Source organism: Zonotrichia albicollis, chromosome W (assembly GCF_047830755.1).
Source record: "Zonotrichia albicollis isolate bZonAlb1 chromosome W, bZonAlb1.hap1, whole genome shotgun sequence".
NCBI classification, from domain to species: domain Eukaryota; kingdom Metazoa; phylum Chordata; class Aves; order Passeriformes; family Passerellidae; genus Zonotrichia; species Zonotrichia albicollis.
The window spans coordinates 7,349,352-7,370,756 of NC_133859.1; the positions used below are offsets into that span (position 1 = coordinate 7,349,352).

General features: G+C 44.9%; 1 long non-coding RNA gene across 1 annotated transcript; it reads left to right on the forward strand.

Moving 5' to 3' along the window:
• The first annotated feature begins 12,957 nt into the window (after nt 1-12,957).
• Nucleotides 12,958-14,906, forward strand: LOC141726868 (uncharacterized). The gene is made up of 2 exons (XR_012577826.1): nt 12,958-13,894; nt 14,205-14,906. It is a non-coding gene; the product is annotated as an uncharacterized LOC141726868 (long non-coding RNA).
• The last annotated feature ends 6,499 nt before the right edge of the window (nt 14,907-21,405 follow it).

Here is a 21,405-nt window from a genome sequence, read left to right on the forward strand (position 1 = left end):
ACCAACCGCATCTCTTCTCAAGTACAAATGTTTGGACCTAAAAGTTGGTCTAATTGTTCAGCTATGCCTATGGGATTCTCCAAATATCCCTTTTATTTATTTCTTAAAATTTCAGACCTCAGATGAAGTCAAAGTGTAATAAGTAACAATACATTTGTTCATTAATAGCTAGATAATTTAAATTATAAAAAAATAGCTAAATAGCTCTCGTTTAGCAGGATACCTATGTGCAGCCCCGTATGGTAAAACCTTTAACTTCGTAGGAATTGCTTTGTTTACAAACCCCCCCTTGTAACTAGGTACAGCTACATCTGGTAACAATTACTAACTTTGCTAGAATTGCTTGGTTTGCAAATTCCACCCCATAGATATAGGAGACCCTCTGAAACACATCTGGTAACAATTATTAACCTTGCAAGAATTGCTTAGCTTGTAGAATTTAGACTTATAGATATGCCTTATAAGGAAAGCGGCCAAAGAGGAAGACTTGGGGCCTTCATCCCACGACCACCAGAAGGCAGAAAAAGACCCCCTAGCAACAGGAGGAGCAAGTGCAGAAGACGGACCACGTCATCCAGGAATCCGGAGAAAAAGGACAATCAAAAGCGAAATTTAAAGGGGGAAAAGCGCGCGCCTAAGAGGAGCGGGGACTCCTGGCTGCCCAGCGCTGAACCTTGCTTATTCTTGCTTGCATAATAATAAAGATAATTGTACGGTTCTTAAATTTGGTCAATTCGTTTATCACAAAAGGAGCATTTACAACCTCTGATCCTTCCCCCCCATGAGAACCTCTCTTAATGGAAATAGACCAATCTCTTTATCTCATTCTTTTTGGATTTTTATCTTCTATAGCCTTTCTCTTGTATTTTTAGGAAGAATCAGGAGAGGGCTTTCTTCTAACTGAACTTTTAGTGTTTCGATAAAGTGATTCTTTTAGAAAGTTCCCCTGAGCAGCCGGAGCTGTGGTTACCAAGGGAACGGAGATCAGGGCAGGACGGGGAGACGGCACAGCTCAAGAGTCTCGATCCTCCAAAGGCGGGGTGTGCAGCCGGGATCGCCCGAGGGGCTGTTCCGGTGCAGACCGAGCTGGAGCGTGGATAGCCTCCACATGGCTCACGGTGGCTGAACTGGCCGAGACAAAGCTGCCGACTGACCCCGGCTGCAGCGGCGGGAGCCGACAGAGTCAGGGAAGCCGGGGATGGGACAGACGGGACCCCCCTCGGTGCGGTCAGCGCGGTAACCACGGTGCACACGGCAGGACAGACCCCCACCCCCTGGCACGGGCGGCGGAGCGGCCGCGGGCCAGGCGGCCAGACTGGGACAGACGGACTGTGCCGAAGCCGGCACAGGGGCTGGGAGGGGTGGTGCGAACGAGTGGGGGAACGAACGGGAATGGATGAGGTAATTTGTTCTCAGCTCTATACTTTCCCCGTTTTGCTTTTATTGCTGTAATGGGTTAAAACTTTAAGTTTGTTCATCAAAACTGACAAAGTTATTCCAGTAAGACTGCTGCATCACCTCTAGTTTGTTTAAGTAAATTTCCAGACTTTAAAGGATAAGGAAAGTGAAACCAAAAGACAATCGGTTTCACAAACATTTGTTTATCTGTTTAGTAAACTGTTAATATGGGTGGTGGGTTTGCTATGATTGATAACACAGTATCAGCTTATCTGCTCAGTAAACCTAGGATTCCAGGAACTCAGCAGATTGAGCCTAAAAATTCCAGGAATCAGAAAAAGGAAAATTACCAACCTTCATCTTCAGACCCCGGGAGGTGAACTATGACCACCTAAACACAAAAGAAGAATACGCAGAGTACTACACATCAACCCGGAAGAAGGACTGTATAAGAACTCCACGGAAAATCAGAAGAGTGTGACAGTGGAAGAGCGGAGACTCCCCTGTCGCCCAGTGCTGATTTGCTTATTGCCTTGCCCGCTGTAATCAATAAATTCTCAATTGGTTTTACTTGGCAAATTGTGGTCTCAATTTATAACAATTGCCTTTCAAAAATGTTATTTTCTTACAGCCTCCCCCCTCCCCAGCATGTGGTATACTCTTTTTCTTCTGGATTAAATGGTTTTTACAAATAAATCCAGTGCTTAACAAATCTAAACTTCTGCTTGGATACTTTGAAATGGTCGATGAGCTAACTCACGACCTTCTCATATTGTTTTTCTCATCACCCTTTTATTTATCTTTTGGCAAATTATACATGTTTCAGGTACTTGTTTTTCTACTCTAAAAGTCTCAGTGCACCCATAGTTCTTTAAAAAAAATGATCACACAAAGCCTGAGTATCCCACCGGGCTTTTTTTTTTTTTGATACATGTCCTCTGCTATTCCCTAGTAAGTGTTTTATTATCTAATTGTCTTCCATCAAGATGTTTCAATTTCCCCGATTTATCTTGTTCACTACCTATCTTGTTTTAATTCCCCTTTTTTTTTTGCTTCTCTAAACTATGGAATTTCCAATTTTTCTTCATTTGGAGTTAATATTAACTCTTTCAGCTCTATTTTCTGCTGCATCTTTAGATTCTTGATCTGCCAATTATTTCTTCTTATTTCTGAGTCTTTACATTTTGGTGTCCTTTAATATGTATAATTGCTGTCTCTCTTAGGTAGTTTTAATGCCTCTAAAACCTCGAAAATAAGTTTCTCATGTACTAATCTTTTTCTTCTTTAATTAAGTAATCTCCCTTTTTAAATTTCTCTTAAGGTATGTGCTACTCTAAACGCATACCGTGAATCAATATATAACTCCTTTCTTTTGTGTTAAATTTTCTAATGCTCTTTTTAAGCATATAATTCACAACTTTGCATGTTTTTTTCTCATCAACTTCTGCATACCCTATATTTTGCAAGGAGTTGTATTTCTGTTTGTTAACATAACCCCCAAAGTGCTATCTTGGGGTATTTCTGTTGGTAATTTTTTCTGCTTTTCTTTTCCTGTATCTACCTTACTGGATTTTTGTCTCATTTTTCAATTTTCTATCTATTCGTCTCCTGCTTCCCTTTTTCACTTTTTACTAACAACTTAAATACCACTTTTCTTTCAACTACTTACACCCAAAAAAACCCCTCCTTTTTCTCACACTGCTTTTCAACACAATCCACCTCCCTTTCAAGGAGATATGGTAAGGCTTAAAATGAACAATCGACATTACCTATACTTTCATTCGTCTACATTCACTCACTTTTATTTCTCATTCACTTTCACACATTCCTTCACACTCTCAAGACACAAAGTGGATCCTTATTGCTAGGAAATCACAGGTCCTTGTGGCCCCCTCTTTCGCTTTGGGGTTTACCTCCAGGTCTCAGTGCCACCAGGCCTCCTAGAAGGGCCCTGACTCTGGCTGCCTCTGGTGTCCGTTCACCTGTGAGGCTGTCTGCATGTCTTTCACACTATTCAGCTACGGCCCCTCACACACCCAGGGAACTCTTCGGCCGAGAAGCCCCCACCTACCCAGGAGCTACAGCCTACAGTGAGTGTGCAGGTCACTTGAAATAAACAGGGCCAGGAGACTTCTTCTCCTTTTTAATGCCTTTATTAAAAGTGATCAGCTCAGGATTGGGCGGCTCGGCAGGGCTGCAGTCCCCGTCGTGCCTCCCAGGGCGACTCAGAGGAGGAGGACATGCGCAGCTCTGTCCACTAGGGGCAGAGCCGGGGGATCCAGTCCTCGTGGGAGCCTCTAGGGCGTGGTGTCCCCGTCAGATGTTACTTCTCAGCCCCGGCGGCCCTCCTGGTCCCGGCGTTGGGACAACTCTCTGCTCAGGGCGAGAGGGACTCCACATCTCTGCAGGCTCAGCACTTGGCTCCTCATGTCCAGACATCACTTTAGTCTCTCAATTCTTATTTGGCTCGTTGTTTTTGGGGTTTTCTCGTTGCATTTCGAGTCGGGGTCCCACAAAGCATTCTGGACTTTGGAGTCACTTTGCATAACCCCCCCCCACCCTCTCAGGTGTCTTCCCTATGCTGTAAGAGAGCACAGCCTCGGGGAAGGGCCATCCACCGCACCCAGCCAGACCTTTTACTAATACAAAAGAGGAGATAAGCCTTAACGACCCGGTATTACAATAACAAAGCACTAAGAACCCCGGCAGAGGCAGATCCGGCTGCGTCCCTGTAACTCCCTCTCACAAAAAAAATATTAACCGAATTTTTGTTCATAACAAAAATTTTGCCCAACAGCATCCGGGGTTGGACAACACAGCTAGATTGAGGGATGAAAATTTTTGCCCAACAAGATCCAGGGTTGACCAACACAGCGGGACTGAGGGATAAAAAAATGCCCAAGAACATCCAGGGTTGAACAACACAGCAAAACAAATTAAATGCCCAAGAGCATCTGTAGTTGTACCACACTGCTCTGTTGAGGGACAGAAAATGCCCAAGAGCATCTGGGGTTGAACAACACAGCTGGATTGAGGGAAAAATACCCAAGAGCATCTGGGGTTGGACAACATGGCAGGACTGAAAGAAAATTACCCGAGAGCATCTGGGGTTGGACAACATGGCAGGATTGAGGGAAAAATTGCCCAAGAGCATTTGGGGTTGGATAACACAGCTGGGTAGAGGGATATCCAATAGCACCGGGACTGGCCAGTAACACCTAAACTTGTAATAGGTGATGTGAAAGTAAAAGGTACCTTATTGTTGCTTTGTGGTGTGTGACAGTGAGACACACACAAAGTCAGCCTCAACTTCCCGGGCAGGTGGGAAGGGGGAGGCAGAGGAAAGAGGAGTGAGTGATGTTATGAACAAAAATTCGGTTAATATTTTTATTGTGAGAGGGAGTTACAGGGACGCAGCCGGATCTGCCTCTGCCGGGGTTCTTAGTGCTTTGTTATTGTAATACCGGGTCGTTAAGGCTTATCTCCTCTTTTGTATTAGTAAAAGGTCTGGCTGGGTGCGGTGGATGGCCCTTCCCCGAGGCTGTGCTCTCTTACAGCATAGGGAAGACACCTGAGAGGGTGGGGGGGGTTATGCAAAGTGACTCCAAAGTCCAGAATGCTTTGTGGGACCACGACTCGAAATGCATCGAGAAAACCCCAAAAACAACGAGCCAAATAAGAACTGAGAGACTAAAGTGATGTCTGGACATGAGGAGCCAAGTGCTGAGCCTGCAGAGATGTGGAGTCCCTCTCGCCCTGACCATGGGAGTCGTCCCAACGCCGGGACCAGCCATCTGGGAAGTTCAAAGGATCAACACCTGATGGGGACATCACGCCCTAGAGGCTCCCACGAGGACTGGATCCCCCGGCTCTGCCCCTAGCGGACAGAGCTGCGCATATCCTCCTCCTCTGAGTCGCCCTGGGAGGCACGACGGGGACTGCAGCCCTGCCGAGCCGCCCAATCCTGAGCTGATCACTTTTAATAAAGGCATTAAAAAGGAGAAGAAGTCTCCTGGCCCTGTTTATTTCAATTTTCATCCCTCAATCTAGCTGTGTTGTCCAACCCCGGATGCTGTTGGGCAAAATTTTCATCCCCCAATCTAGCTGTGTTGTCCCACCCTGAGTGTTCTTGGGCATATCCTCACTCTGACAGAATTCTGCTCAACCCTGCTCTTGGATGCTCTTGGAATATAAATCCCTCAACCCAGCAGGTTTTAGGGGCCCCTCCTGTCCCGTTTCCTAGTGGATTGGGCTAGGAAACCTTGCTCTCTACCTCCGAGGGGTCCAACCCCTCCCTGAGACCCAGTCCCAGTTACCCCGGGGGATTCTTTCACTCTCTTATCACTCGCTTCGTCTCTTTACTGGCCGCTTTTCTCGCGAAAAGACGAAAACGCAGCATGGGAGACTCCACACTCACTTGGCAGGTCTGGGACAACCAGCCCGCCTCTCATTCACACACATTCATCCCACCGTACCTGCCCCCCCCGAGAAGTACTTACCAATCCTTTTTCCTTCCGGGGTTCTTCGTGCGCACTACTAGTCTTAGGGGGCGAATTACCGCGATTGTAGGGAGCCTTTTTCCCTTCTCTTTGTTCTATTGCCTCCTTTTGTCCACAGATCGTAACCTGCGTCTGTCGGTCACTTCAGGGGAAACAGAGCGAGGCTGCCAAAGAGGGCAGGGCGCACCTTCCCCACTCTGAGTCTCCTAAAGCACCGGCAGCGAGGTGTTAGTAACCATCCTCTGCTACCAAATTGTGAAAAACGCCAATCACTTGTTTTTAAAATTTTTAAAAGTTTAATAGTAATAAAATAGTTATAAAAATAGTAACACAGAGTAATAACAATTTGGACAAATTGAATTAAGACAATATGAGAATAAAAACAAAGAGTTACGGACGTCCGGGTACCTCTTTCTGGGCATCACAAGCCCGAAAAAGGACACCCGTTAAGAAAGGATTAACCCTTAAAAGCAATAGCCTGTTGCATATTCATACACTTCATACATGATGCATAAATTCCATTCAAATACAGGATTTTGTCTGGTCAGTGTCAACTTCTTCCTTCTAATCCTAACAGTGCCTCCAAGGCGGGAAGAAGTTAGTTTCTTCTGATAAGAAGGCAATAAATTCCCTTTCTCTGAAAGATTTAGGTGTCCTGTGGCTGCTGTCTTGCTGCAAGCCCTTTCTGTTTAACAAAGCATCTTATACAGCATAGTTTCTATTTTAACAATTTTTATAACCTAAAACTATATTTAACACAGTACTTAAGAGAATAATACAGCATTACTTTCTAACACAACACATATAATATTCATTTTAATATTTGTGAAAAGCCAATGATAAAATACATGCATTTTTCACATCGGGACATGTGCGGAGGTCCGAACCCCTGACTCTATCTCCAGGGAAAAGGGATAGCCAAACCTTGGGGGAGGTGGAAGGAGTCAGGGTGGGGGACTCACACGGACCAGTCATTCTTCAGCAACAGGAGTCCACTTCATGTGAGTCTAACAGCTTTGCTAATGTTTCCTTCCTCTGTCCAATAAAAGAAAAGGGAAATTAACAGGAGTGCTGAACCTAGGCCAGTGAGGAAACTTAAGGATATCAGTACTTAAGGTTCTGGGGTGTCGGAAAAAGAAAAATACCTTACATAGACTGTTGAAGCTAAGGGAGCGACCCACCTTTTGTTTGGTCAGCATCGACTCCAATTTATTGATCAACCAGGCACTTTTTATAACAGTGTTAATTTACTTCATGCATATTGCAAAATCTGAGCTCCCGATAGGCTGTAGAGAAAACTTCAGCTCCTCCTTTTGTTTACAATGCCTGAAGTTAGTTTATTGAAACCAAGATCAGTGTTCTCACCATGATATGAAAAGTTCTCAAAACCTTTATATCTGTTCCCAGAACAGCCAAGGACAGAATATTGCCTGTTTTTGAGGAAACGGTCTGAGAATCTTGTTGTTTATATAAAAGGTGGCTGGGAACCTTAATTATTTACAGAATCAAGCCTGGGAAAGGCTGCTTTTTCCCTTAGCTGAATACCTTCATGGCCTCTTCCTTTAAGCCATGCTTGAAGCAGGTTCTCCACAATAGACCATGTGGGTGAGGCACCAAGGACCAAAAACTTGGCTAAGCAGAAGTCAAGAGGTATGAATGAACAGGCCTGAGGATGTGAAAGAATGTGTGGAAGTGAATGAGAAATAAAAGTGAGTGAATGTAGATGAATGAAAGCATATGTAATGTAGATTGTGTATTTTAAGCTTTACTATATCTCCTTGGAGGGAGGTGTACTGTATTAAAAAGTAGTGTGAAAAAAAGGGTTTTTTAATTTTTTTGTGGGTGTAGTTGAAAGAAAAGTGGTATTCAGGATGTTAGAGAAAATTGAAAAACAGAGGCAGGGGACAAATAGATAAGATCTTGAAAAATGGGACAGAAAACCAGTAAGTTGGATACAGGAAAGAAAAAAAAGGGGGGGAATAAAAGCATACTAGCAGAGATACCCCAAAATAGCCCTTTGGGAGTTATGTTAGCTAACAGAGATACAACTCCTTGCAGAAGGAGAAAATACAGGGTATGCAGTAGTTGATGGGAAAAACATGCCAACTATGGAAAAAGGGAAATTAACCTTAAACTACTAAGCTCAAACTTGTGAATTATATACTCTAAAAAGAGCACTAGAATATTTAGCTCAAAAGAAAGGAACTATGTATACTGATTCAAAGTATGCCTTTAGAGTAGTGCATACCTTTGGAAAAATTTGGGAAGAGAATTACTTAATTCAAGAGGAAAAAGGTTAGTACATGAGGGGCTCATTTAGAGGTTTTAGAGGCAATAAAATTACCTGAAGAGATAGCTATAGTACACATTAAGGAACACCAAAAGGGAGTGACCCCAGAAATAAGAGGAAGTAATTTGGCAGATCAAGAAGCTAAGGATGCAGCAGAAAAATGGAGCTGAAAGAGTTATGTTAATATTAACTCCAAATGAGGAAAAATTGGAATTAAGCAAGATAGGAAGAGAGCAAGATGAATCAGGGAAATGGACACTTCCTGATGGAAGACAATTACTTAATAAAAGGCTTACTTAGAAAATATTAGAAGACATGCATCAGAAAAACCACTGGGCTACTCAGGCTTTGTATGATCATTTTTTAAGGAACTATGGGTGTATTGGGATTTTTAGATTAGCAAAACAAGTCACTGAAAGATGTATAACTTGCCAAAAGATAAATTAAAAAAAGGTGATGAGAAAAACAACATTAGGAGATCGTGAGTTAGCTCTTCGACCATTTCAAAGTATCCAAGTAGAAATTTAGATTTTTCAGGCTCTAGATTTATTTGTAAAAAACCGTTTAATCCAGAAGAAAAAGAATATGCTGCATGCTGAGTGGGAGATCGTAAGAAAATAAAATGTTTAAACTATCAAAAAACCCCGAGATAAAGCAATAAAAGAAAGAAGGGTGAAAGAAAAAGGCTGGGAGCAAGAGATTACGTCCTCTGTTCCCACTTGTTCCCCCACCCGTTCGCGTCTGCACCACCCCTCCCCAGCCTCCATCCCCGGCTCCGGCCCTGCTGGTGAGTTCGTCTGCCCCGGTCCCAGCCGCCTTCCTGGCCCGCGGCCGTTCCGCTGGCCATGCCGAGGAAGGGCGGGGCGGAGGGGGGTGTGGTGTGTGTCTGTCCTGCCACGTGGTCCGTGGTCACCATGCCGACTGCATCGAGGGGGTGTCCCGGCTGTCCCGGCCGTCCCATCCTCAGCTGCCCTGCCCGTGCCGGCTGGGCTGGGCGCCGCCGCTGCTGCCTGGGTCTCCTGCCTGCTTTGTCACTGCCGGGAGCTGCCGGATCAGCCAGAATTAGCCATGTGCTGGCTATCCATGCTCCGGCTCAGTCTCCACCGGATGATCCCCCTCTGGCGGTTCCGGCAGCGGACCCCGCCTGCATCTTGGAGGACTAAGCCTCGGCACGGATCCCTCTCCTCACCTCCATTCTTCTGACACTAAGGGAATAAATGAAGCGGCATCTCGAAAGCGAAATACAAAAAAAAAAAAAAAAAAAAAAAAAAGAAAAAAAAGAGAGGCTTTTAAGGGACAGCTTTTAAGAGAGAGAAAGAAGAAACTCCAACTGAATAGTTAGACAGACTTAGGACATAGAAGAAATTGCCCCAATCAGGTAAAAGATCTGAAAATCTTCTGAGACATGGGCACAGAAGAGAAATAGAGGACTCATCAGCTCTATATTTTAGAAGACGGATGCCATCTAGAGTCTGTGATAACTTAAAAATCAGGTCCCCAAGAAGAATAATTAGAATTTGTGGTAGACACAGGGGCAGAAAGAACCTGTCTGTTAAATATTCCAAAAGGTTATAGTGTAAGCAAAGGCACTGTAAAAGTAACAGGGGCAAAAAGAGAGAGTTTCACAGTTCCTGTCATTAAAGATGTAGTAATTAAGGGAGAAACTAGAATTTGGATAGGGGATGTATTATTAGTCCCTGGGGCAGGTAGCAACTTATTAGGAAGAGACTTACAAATAAAACTAGGAATAGGAGTTATACCAGAATTAGGGAAAATGACAGCTAGAGTTTTAAGACTTGCCCAAGAGGATGAGGAAAGAATTAACAAGGAAGTTTAGGCTAAGAAAGGAAATAGGGGTGGGTTAAATATTGACCCCATAAGGGTCACAATTGAGAGAGAATCATCCCATATGTGCACGTCAGTACCCTATATCTTTAGAAGGACGGGAAAGTTTGAAGCCAGTAATAAAAGGACATATCAAAGATGAGACATTAGAACTTTATATGTCTTCTCATAATACCTCTGTTCTTCCAGTAAAGAAGGCCAATAGAAACTATATTTTATTATCCAGAGAAACTGAAGTTGAGGTTAAAAAGGCTACTATATAACTTTTGAATTTTCTCAGGGAAGAAAAAGGATTAAAGGTATCAAAGAGGAAAGTCAGAAAACTACTTGGATTATTGGGATATTGCAGATTATGGATTGATGGGTACACACAAGCAATAAAATTTTAATATGGAAAATTAACAAAGGAAAATGATGTTAAATTAAAAGAGTTGAAGTTAAAACTGGCCTAAGTACCAGCTTTAAGCTTATCCTTGTTGGTAAACCCCTTTTCATTTGTACATAAATGTAGAAAATGGAGTAGCTCATAAAATTTTAATTCAGGAGTGGGGAGGAGTAAAGAGACTAGTAGCTTATTTATCAAAGATGTTGGATCCAGTAAGCCTCAGCTGGCCAGTATGTATTCAAGCTATAAGAGCTACTGCAATCCTGGTAAAAGAAAGTTGCAAGCTTACTTTTGTATATAAACTAGTTGTGTGTGCACCTCGTACGGTCCAAGGTGTGTTGAATCAAAGAAAAGAGAAAAAAATAGGGAAAAGAAAAGAAAGTAAAAAGAGAAGAAAGAGAGAAGTTGAAGAAGGGGGAAGAGTGGTTAGCAGACTCTGGGATGTTGGAATGTGGAGTGATAATGTCTTGGTGATGGAGGAGGACAGGAGTTTGAATGCAGTTTCTGCATGAAGGGCAGGGAAGTGTCTTAACGCATGGTTGTTAGGAGGTTGTTCAATGCTGAAATGGGCTCTGGAGAAGGTTTAACAGAACGGATCCTCCTTGAAGACAAAGAGAAAATATGTTAAATAAGGAAAAAGAATGTCAAGAGCACCAGGGGACGCCAGGTTTGGGGTTATTAAGGCTAGAAAGTGTTTAGCCAGTATCATACAAGCGGCGGGGTCACAGAAGCGGGCTGGCTCAGTAGCGGAGCTGCTAGGGGAGGCTCCCAGCCTGCCAGAGTTCTGAGTCCGAGATATCAGACTCGGCCCCAGCAAGTGGGTTGAGAGAGAGAGAGAAAGAGAGAGAGATGGGGCAAAAGGGACAGAAGCCACACACCCAGGGTCCCCATGCCTGTGGCTGTCTATGAGCTTTTCCCCCTGTTCCCGCTACGGCAGGATCTGCCCTGGCTTGAGCCACTGCAATAAAGATAAGATCAAGGCAGAGACTGCTGACTCTCCAAACCTCACAAAGTGGTTTATTTTTTTTAAGTAAGAGTTTTTTTTTTTTTTTTTTTTTTTTCTGTTAAAAAGAGGAGGCTTTTGTATTACAGCGACCTGATGAGGTCTTCAGGGTGAGAGAAGTGGACGAGAATCTTAGTTCATGATCAGAAGGCTGGATTTATTGATATATGATGTATAATACATTATTACTATACTAAAAGGAATAAAGAGCGAAGTTGCAGAGGCTGCTAAGCTAAGAATAGCATAGAAAAGAATGAATAACAAAGTTCTGTGTACAGCAGAAAGCAAGGACAAACTCTCCTGTGAGTGGTCAGCAAATCCAAACACTCACAGAAGCCCAATCACCGCTGCACCTGTTGCATTCCACACCAGCTGATAACAATTGTTTACATTCTTCTTCTGGGGCCTCAGCTTCCCAGAAGATGAACAAATCCCAAATAAAGGATTTCTATGAAAAAATGTCTGTGACATCTCACCTTTCTAAATTGTATAAATTAAAAAGAAAAATGCTGATGTGAAATGAACAGGAATTTTTTTCACCTGTAAAATATACAATACTAACAAATCACTAAAACAATCCTACAATCTAAAAAAAAATGCAAAAAACAATGCAAAGAAAATTCAAGTCCAAGCAGCTAAGTTTCAGGAACAGTCCATGAGCTGAAGTTGTTTCTCTTGGACAAATCTGAGAGTCCTTTTTGATCCTGAAGCAGACTTGCTGCAAAAGTCCCATCAATAGTTATCACAAATTATTGACAGTCATAACACAATTTAAAACAATTTCAAACAATTTAAACAATTTTTGGAATGTCCTTTTCTGGCCCTTCAATGCTCCAGTGCTTCAGAGCTGCTGCCCGCTATTTTCAATCTTTTTTATTTAATTTTAATTTTTTTTTTTTTAATCGAAAAGAGCAGCAGCAGAGCAGAGCAGTGCCAGAGAAGGAAAGGCCCTGGGGGCCCTGGCCCATGACGGACCAGGAACCCCAAAACTGGCCCACAAAGGGGGACCAGGACCAGTAGGAGAAACCACAACTCCCAGAATCATCAGGAGGCCAAGTGATGGCCCTGGCCTGGGGACCTTCTGAGCCCAACAGCCCAGGCCAAACCCACGAGGCAGGCTCTGCATTCCCACAGGTCTGCACCCTGCTGCCAGTACAATGGTAGCACGGGTGGTGAGATGCTTCCTTTCCCCAAAACCACTGAGGCATGCCAGCAGCAGGGAAATAGAAGCCTTCCCCAGAAATCCCATCTGGGGTCTGGAGATATTTGTTTCCCACAGCAAACCAGCTATGGTCTCCATCTGTGCCCTCTTCCCCTGCAATGCAAATGCATCAGGTTTATCTTCCATCCGCCCCATGCCATCATCCCCTCCGGGCTGGGGACCAAAGGCAGAGCTTTCGGGACCCAACTGCCCCCCGCCACTAGGGCGCAAGAGAGGCAGCAGAGATGGCAGCCTCCATGGGACAATCCCTGAAAAATCACCCCCCAACCCGCCGAGAATGCTGATCTTGAACGCAGGCAGCCGGACTGCCCCCACAGTCAGCTGGCAAGCACCCCCCACTCCACAGAAGGGGAGGCCAGCCACCAGGGCCGCTGCTACAGAGGCAACCGGTCCGGGATGGTCCGAGCTCAAAGAAAGAGCCGTTTCCAGGGCAGTCTCTGATGCCGACACGGAGGACAGATTCTTTGACAGCAGCAGAGCTGCTGGGCCAGCCGGTGCAGGCGGCAGGGGGCCGGAACCAGGGAGGGAATCACGCTGTATGTAGGAGCGGCCGTGGGCCGCTACGAGGGTCCCGCGGGTTCGGCGCCGTCTCCAGCACCATCCTGAACAGGGACTGTCTCGGCTTGAGGCGGTGAGGAGGCCGGTGGAAGCGGCGGGGGGGCCGAAGGGGCTGGAGAGAACTCCTCCTCCACTGAGCCGGAAGCTGGAGACGCGTCGTCATCGCCTAGCGGCTCAGCAGCCACAGGAAACGCTGTTTCTGCATTCTCAGACGCAGGCGGGGAAGCCGGTGAAGCCGCGGGCGGGACCGCCTGGAGAGGCGGAGACGGGATCGCCCGGAGTGGCGGCCGCGACGGCGAGGCGGGTCTTGGAGGCGGCTGCGGGGCTGGCAGGGGCGGGGGGGCCTCGGGGACCGGTACCACCCCCATCTCTGAGCGGGGCGGAGTCGGAGAGACCGGCTGGGGAGGCAGGCCCGTCCACTCCCATCCCCCCGGAGAGAGAGAGGGGGGGGGTGTGTGGTGGTTTGACCAGGAAGAAGTGGGAATTCTGGGATGCTGTGGTCAAACCAATGGGTGCTCGGATTTTGATATTGGCACCTGGTGTAGCCAGTGGGGTTTGGACACACCTCCGAGAACACACAGGGGTTAAAAACAGAATTTCGGCCCTGTGAGGCTCTCTTGGGACTTCGAGGGAAAGAGGTCGGATCGCCCTCCCTCGTCCAGCTGCTGCTGGGTGGGGGAGGGGCAGCCATGTGGTAGGCCTGGGCCTGGACAGAGATGGGGGGTGAGGAGGCCCTTGAGGATGGAAGGGTGGAGGAGCCCCAGGAGGCATCGGGCAGCCACCCCCCCCCCCACCCCCCCCCCCCCCAGCCCTCCCAGGAGAGAGAGAGAGGGAGAGCCGGCAACGACAGAATGTGATAGCAGCTGGCCAAGGAGGAGAAGGGGAGGAGTGCAGCGAGAAGGTGCCCAGCCGGAGCAGCAGCGAGTGTGGGAGTGCCGGAGCTCTGGGACAGGCAGAGACTGAAATTTTTAACCCCTTTCTTTCATGACTGGGACCTCGCAAAGATGCTGATCCTCCTCGAAGCTGAATGAGAAGAGAGATAAGAGATGAGATAACAAGGACCTGGCCCAGGGGAAGTGGAGAAGACTGGCTGAGTGGAGAGAGAGATGACTGGAGTGGCCTTTTGGCTGGACTTTTCTTGTGTGGCCATAGACTGAACCAGTGTTATTCCTGTGACACAGAGACTGCATTTAGGGGGAGGCAGTGCCTCAGAACCAGGAGGGTTCATTGTGGGGACCCCTCAGCCCCAGGGGGTAGGAAAAAATGGGGGGGATAGATGTCCCAAAGCAGAGACTGTGCCTTTTTTGGAGTGAGACAAGGCATCCTTAAAAGACAACCCTAAAAGCAGCTCTGGTCCATGCACAGTGGTGAGAGCACTGGGCATGGAAGGAAGATGTCACAAATGGCAAAAGGACTTTCCGGGCGGTGCTGAGTGACATGGAAGCACACGAGGTTTCAGCGTGTTTCCAGGGGAAGCCTATGGTGCAAGAAGGACTCCTCTCCTCTTCATGGACTGAAGTTTGAGTATTCTAAAGGGTGGTGCCAGACAGGGCAGTTGGTGATTTGGGGGAATGTATCAGATTGGGAAATTTTGGTGGTGGGGAGGAGGAAAGTGCTTTTTGTAAGGTTTTCAATTTTCTCCCTTATAGTGTTTTTTTTTCCTATTTTCTTGTAGTTTAGGTAATAAAGTTTTCTTTATTTTCTAAGCTGGAGCCTGCTTTGCTTATTCCTGGTCACATCTCACAGCAGACACCAGGGAGATGGTATTCTCATGGGGGCACTGGCTCTGTGCCTGGCCCAAACCATGACAGGGGGGAAGAGACGGTTCCATCTGCGCAGGCTCCGGAGAAAGAGTAAAAAAAACTTCTTCGCACGGCGAAGTTTCACCCCCCCCCGCCGCGAAGCAGGGGGGCTGGGAAGCAGAATCTCATGCCCCACCGGGTCTTCTCCCGCTGAATTTGGGGGGAACAGAGCCAACCCATAGCAGTTAGAAATCCATGGAAAAACAGCTGGTCTCCGTTTCAAAACTGGGAAGAGTTTTCTAAATGCTGGGTAGACAGGAGGGAAGTCGCATCCCTGACCCCAAACAAATCGGAAGATAGAGTCCATGCATTCCCACACGAAAACATCCAAGGCGTATAGGACATCAATAAAGAACCCAAAAAGCTTTGCCCATCGAAAGAACTCATAGAGATCTGTTTTTGACAAGAAAAATCCATCTTCTCTACACCATTTTTGCCAGAGGGCAATAAGTTTCTCCTCTGAAGGAGAGAACTGAACCTCTTCCTCCAAGGCATGTGTCTGCCATACGAACAGCCACAAACTTCTGAGGGCTGATTCATCAGGAAGGGAAAAGCCAACAGTACCTTTTGAAAGAGTCCAGCTTGCTCTGGCTCGCTCCACGGTTCTGCTGCTCTTTCTGAATCTGAACATTTCCTGAAGGTTTTCCAGAAGAAGGTTCACTTGTGGTCAGCCTTGGCTGTGAACTCTGTCCAAATCAGGATCTTCAGTTCTTCAGCTCCTGGCTTGAATCCACTTCTGTGGTAACTTCAAAGCAACCATCACATGCTACACATACAGGATTTTACCCAGTGCAGCAATTTGCTCCTCTGGTCTTATCAAATTAATTTTTGCTCTGACACGAGGGGTCACCAAATATTACAGCGACCTGATGAGGTCTTCAGGGTGAGAGAAGTGGACGAGAATCTTAGTTCATGATCAGAAGGCTGGATTTATTGCTATATGATGTATAATACATTATTACTATACTAAAAGGAATAAAGAGCGAAGTTGCAGAGGCTGCTAAGCTAAGAATAGCATAGAAAAGAATGAATAACAAAGTTCTGTGTACAGCAGAAAGCAAGGACAAACTCTCCTGTGAGTGGTCAGCAAATCCAAACACTCACAGAAGCCCAATCACCGCTGCACCTGTTGCATTCCACACCAGCTGATAACAATTGTTTACATTCTTCTTCTGGGGCCTCAGCTTCCCAGAAGATGAATAAATCCCAAAGAAAGGATTTCTATGAAAAAATGTCTGCGACAGCTTTTGTTCTGAGGAATGGGTCTGTAAGGCTAAAACAGTTAAATGTTGTTCAAAATGTAAAAAGCAATAGATGTGATTCATCTCGTGTTAAAATCGGCCTGGCCTTTCTTGTTTAACTAATTGTAGCTCACAAAAAGAAGAATTTTCCTCTTCAGCTGTTAGCACAGCTGGATACAAGAAGAAGAGGTGGCTGTGAGGAAAGCTTTCAGCTAAACCCAGAAAGTTTTGGGAAAAAAAAAAAGCTAATGGTAAAAGTTAATGCAGTATTGCCTTCTGTTTATCACTGGGCTACTAAAAAGTCCTTTGCAGGTACTACTGAAGCAGCAATCCAAACCACAGAAAGAGGCTGAATTCATGGCAGCAAAATCAAAGGACTTGTGAAGGAACCTGAAGAACGGACTATAATATCTAAAACGAGGGATACCAAATTGACTGTCAAACAGAGACTGGGTGGAAATGTTTTGGGAAAACCCAAATGATCCAAGGAATGTACAAAGAATAACACCTAATTAAGAAATAGGCAAAGCTTACATCATTGGTTTCAAGCACTGGCTGAATAAACACTGAGATGCCGCTGACTTCTCCTTGGGGAGAAATACTTCAGACAGAAGGATCAGGACTGTTTTAGTCAAGGAGTTCGTGTATTCTGACCTTAGCCTGTGACTTGTACAGGGGAGAGGGCAAATTACCATTTCCATCAGTACCATACTGTAAACTTTATTTGATTAATCCCAATACTGGACATGCTAGCTGGGTTAAATGCAAATATTTGAATTGTGGGAATAATTAGCATTGTAGTTAAAAAAAAATGCTCTTGCTGCAAGAAGTGTTAAAGTAATAACTTAGTTTTGTGGATGGGAATTATTAGTGCCTGTTGAATGGGAGATACCTGAGGAATGGTGGGAAACCACAGTTAAGGGGTGTCAAAAACGATTTGCCTGGAAACTAGCTAAGAGAAAGTGACAAGGAAATAGAGGGAAAGACCGGATTGGCCTCTGTATTTGCCACCAAGAAGATCCTATATACTCGCTGTGGGTTGCAACCCTATAGGCATTGGAGGTGGGAGTATAAGCCATACTGGACCTCTGTAATTCCTTTTTCTGTCACTCATTTTTAATCTTTTCCCTTTTGAGATACCAATAAAGTCACGTCACACGTGTTATCAAAATCTGTATATGGAAAGACAGTGAGGTTCCTTTTTTAATTACTCACACTCGTGTCAACAGTCACTGTTATAACCCATCCAAATTAGGCAATTGCATGCACAATGGGAAAAAGTACTGGATTGCGGAGAACTTAGGAACAAGTGGTAACAGGATGGGAAGTCAATGACCAAAAGGGGAGAGATGGATTTGTTTCACATATGCTATTGGGAATAAAGCACAAGATTTGGTAAAACAGCAATTGATAAACAAAATGGCTAAGCCAGCACAACAATCTAATCCCGTGCCAATTTCACTTGACAATTTGTATACAAAACCTGAGCAGCAATTAGAAAGAGAAATAGATATCTCAAGAATGGGTAAAAATCAGTTTGTGGAATTGGGGAAAAGAATAAGTAGGGAATTTATAACCAACTGTTGGGTCTGTAGGAGTTGCAGGGGGTCACGCACGGTTGGGATGGATGGAGACGAGATCTCTTTGAAGCCAAGTCGTATAACTTGTAGTTTATTACAAAGGGTGTGGGTGCAGGGCCCTGCTGGGAGCTGCCAGCCACAGCTCAGAGCAGGCCCGAGAGAAGAGAGGCTTAAATTGTAAGAGAGTTAAAAGCAAAGTTTTAAGAGCGGAGAGCATGTAGAAAGGAGGGAGGGAGAAGTGCAGGGGAAGACAAAGAGACAAAGAAAGAAAAAGGGTGCGAAGAAGAGTGTGAGAGCGAGCAAAGAGATAAGAGAGAAGAGAGATAAGAGAGCGTGAAAGATAGCAAAAAGAGAGCGAAGCTCCCGTTACAATGCAATAAATCATCTTCAGTGTTGAATATTCAGATTCTCATTAACCAATCTACTACAGCATGCATATCCTATAACATTTCCACACAACCTATAAGAATCACTACATTACCATACTATGTTTACGTGTCAAACCCTAAATCTTATTCTTTGGGCCCCATCTGCCAAGCTGCAAGGCCTGCTCTGACTCTTAGGCCTGCCTGCTTGCAGAGGGAATTGTTTCCTCCAGGAGGGATTACATTCAACTGGTCACAACTAAGGTATCTCAAAGGTTGCTTTCATATCAATCTCACTTATAGTTTCTATATTCTCAAAATCTTTTGCCAGGCAGTCATATTTAAAAGGCTTTCTTGTTTCATCCTCCCCAACAGGGTCTGTGTAGGGGCTTTGATGTCAGAAGAATGGCCATAGAAAGGCAGCAGCTTAGGCCCAATTGAGCTCCTTAAGTGGAACCAAACAAGTACAAGTGGAGAAAACCGACCAGAAGGGTGGATTTTAAGTTCAATAGTGATAGGGGAAGAATGTCTCTGGCGCACTGGGAAAAAGTTTCTTCAGGAAGTAGGAAAAGCAGCCTGTAAAAGATACAAGGTTAGTAATGGGACTTCTATATGGTGGATCCCAGAGGAACCAACCCCGTACTGGACCCAGGGAAAAACAAAAAAAAGGAAATCACAAGTATAATATTAAAATTAGACTTTTCAATGTAATGATACAGGCAAGAATCCTTACTTTGGCATCCCAGAAATCTCCAAATTTTGGGAGAATATAGATCAACAGAAAAAATGATTATTGGAAAACTCCAGATGGCTTATTTTGGATATGTGGAAAAAGAGTATACCCAAAACTCCCCTCTCAGTGGACAAGGAGCTGTACTCTGGGAACCATAGAAACAGGATTTTTTCTTTTAGTGGGACCTGATGGAGATCAATTAGGGATACCAGTTTATGAGGACCTAAAGAGAAATAAAAGAGGTTTGATTGGAGGATTCCAAAAATGGGGAGATGAGGAATGGCCCCTTGAACGCATATTGGAAATGTATGGGCCAGCCACCTGGGCACAAGATGGGAGTTGGGGATATGGAACCCTAATTTATATGCTAAATTGTGTCATAAGGCTCCAAGCCACTGTAGAGATAATAACAAACAGAACTGGTTGGGCAATGGAATTAATATCAAGGCAACAAACCCAAACAAGAGCTGCCGTGTATCAGAATAGGTTGGCTTTAGACTATTTATTAGCTCATGAAGGAGGTGTTTGTGGAAAATTCAATACATCAGATTGTAGTTTAAAAACAGATGACAATGGGGATGCTGGCCTCGATATAGTCTATGATACCAGAAAAATTGCCCATGTGCCGCTTGAAAAGTTGGAATCAATGCTAAATGCTGGTGAGGTAATGTATTGGGAATACAATGGTGGAAGAAGTTAGGCTTCTTCCTTTTATGCACTCCAGCTGGTCTAATATTTCTTCCTTGTTTGATCCCATGTTTTATTTGTCTCATCACCAGTGTAGTCCAAGGCATGCAAGTAGTGACCATGCCCATGGAGCAAAAGTTGACTGCCTCTAGAACGGTGCAAAGGATTATGGTGTTAAAGAAATAAAATAATATAGAAGACCCCTTAAAAAAAGCAAGATTGATTTGTGAAAAAAAATGAGGGAATAATGAAGGCTAGAAAAAAAGGAAATATTGCTCAAGCCAAATGATTTTTAAAAAGATAGATGGAGGATTTTGAAAAATGCGTATTGTATGATTGGGTCTTTGCAAAGATTAAAATGAATACTATATGTGTTGTTTTGGAAAGATGTGCTGTAGTGCTGTATTAATGTTTTTAAGTAATGTGGTAAATGTAGTTTTAGGCTAAAACATTATTGGAATTGGAATCCCAATATTACCAGTTAGATGGTGCCTGGGCCAGTCTGGCGCTCGCTGCTGGGCCAAAGGCGGCACTGTGGTGTAATTCACCCCAGAGATACCTTGGCTGCTGGAGATTGCAGCAGGGCACTGAACAAGTCCAGGCTTGTCAGGAACTCCGTTTACCTCAGGAGAGAGAGCTTCTGGCGATGGTGAAGAGAAAAAGGAGAGGATTCCGCTGGAGGGTTTCCAGATGTTTATTCCACGGTTACAGAGGTCTGAACCAGGGCAACTGCTCCAACAGAATACCCGGCCGCATGGTCTGATTAACCTTTTAAGCTCAGGGACAGGGGAAGGGGAGGGGACAGGTGAGCTACCAACCAGGTGAAAGGGGCAGGGTCTCAAGGGACACCTATACGGTCCAATGTCCCCCAGGCCTGAGGAGCATCCTTTGAACTTGACCAACCACACGACGCCTTGCTGGAAGTTAAGCCTGATTGACAGGGCACACTCAGCAAGGGGGCGAGGGGGAAGGGAGAGAGGTATAGGCACACCTGGGAAGGGACCTGGAAGTTTAAAACAGGACATTGCAACACACCGCAACATAACATTATATTAAAGTAGAAACTACGTGATCTGAGATACTTTTTTAACTAGCTCAAGGAATGGATAAGATAACCAAGAAATTCTTTGCATAAAGATAACAGCAACAAGACACCAAGATAATAAGAGAAGAATTATTGCCTCCTTATCCAGACAATCCAGACTTCTTCCAGACTTCTAGGGGCCAAGAAATTGATTTACAAGATGATGGGGGAGCAGAAATTAAGCAGAAGACACCCTTTGTTTGAAAAGAATGTTTGAATCATGTGTGAGATATATGAATATGCAATAGGCTATTGCTTTTAATGGCTAATTCTTTGTTAGCAAGGTGTGCTTCTGTGACAGAAATGCAAAAGCACACGGACAGCCATAATTCTTTGCTTTTTATTCTTTTATTGTCCTAATTTTGATTGCCCAAATTCTTGTTGTCCCAATTTTTATTACTATTTTATTACTATTGAATTTCTAAAATTTTAACACAAGTGATTGGCGTATTTCACACTTTCTCTGCTCCTCAAAATGGTTCCCAGAGAGCACAAAATTGTGATGACCACATGGTCACTCTCCAGACATGTGCTTCTCTTTCCCAAAATCCTTTTCTTCCCTCCTTTCCCAGTCCCCTTTCTTCCCCTACTCAAAATGGCAGTGGCCACATGGTCAAGTCTCCGGCATGTGTGCCTCTTTTTCAGAACCCCTTTCTTCCAGCCTTTTCCAATATCCTCCCCTCCCCAACCTCTCCCCTTTCTCCTCCCCTGGG